At 38.5% G+C, this 839-nt stretch overlaps 1 long non-coding RNA gene across 1 annotated transcript; it reads right to left on the reverse strand.

The window, feature by feature from the left end:
• Positions 1-214: 214 nt before the first annotated feature.
• On the reverse strand, positions 215-839 carry LOC108804273. Its single transcript, XR_001942349.1, has 3 exons — positions 766-839; positions 487-524; positions 215-298 (listed from the first exon to the last, which is right to left on the reverse strand). It is a non-coding gene; the product is annotated as an uncharacterized LOC108804273 (long non-coding RNA).

Raw genomic sequence — 839 nt, forward strand, 5'->3', positions numbered from 1 at the left:
CAGGGGACAGTCATGGTGGAACAGAAAAGGGTCTTCACTAAGCTGTTACCACAAGGTTGGAGGAGCAGAACTGTCTACAAAGTCTTGTATGAGGTAGGAATAACAACCCCCCTTCAACGGAGACACCTGAGCTCAATCATTTGGAGGGATGTTCACATACTTTTGGCTTTAAAGTGTTTATAAGTTTTATTTTCTAGTTGTATGCATCTGCTACAGACCTTTACGAAAGGGTGATAAGCTCCAGCAGCCCGGATGTTGGTATACGGGCCCTCCAAGATCACAGCGTCAGCTGGATTCCCTTCATGAGGACAAATCACAAATCATTAACACTTTTTAAAAGTTTGACTTGCATGACAGGTTCTCTTAAAATGTGAAACTGCCATTTGAACAAGTGAAAAAGGAAGTTCTTTTCTCGTGTGATCTGCAATCTGGCTGATTTTTCATAACGTACTTTATTAGTATTATTTATTCTACAACATTACTCACCTTTTTCTTGCAATTTCCTGGCTGCATTAGTGGCAATACTGTCAATATAAAAAAGGAACAAGTAAATGTAATATATATGTGTGTGTTTCCTGTATATAGATATATATCAAACTTATTTCTTCATTTGGATAAACAATGTGAGATTACAAAAGAAAAAGAAAATACGGGAAAATATTAATATTTTGTGGCTAATGAGTAATATATTTACCCTTTATGCTTCCAGACAAAGGATGAAGCTCACTAATACAATTAAACATCAGCCCCGTACCCAGAACCTACCCGGTACCCAGAGAATGCCCCCAGAGGCAGACCGGATTTCCATGGCTGCGGGCTTTCACCCATTCATATAAAAA

This window comes from Nanorana parkeri, unplaced genomic scaffold (genome assembly GCF_000935625.1).
Source record: "Nanorana parkeri isolate BGI_ZX_2015 unplaced genomic scaffold, ASM93562v1 scaffold9076, whole genome shotgun sequence".
Lineage (NCBI taxonomy): Eukaryota > Metazoa > Chordata > Amphibia > Anura > Dicroglossidae > Nanorana > Nanorana parkeri.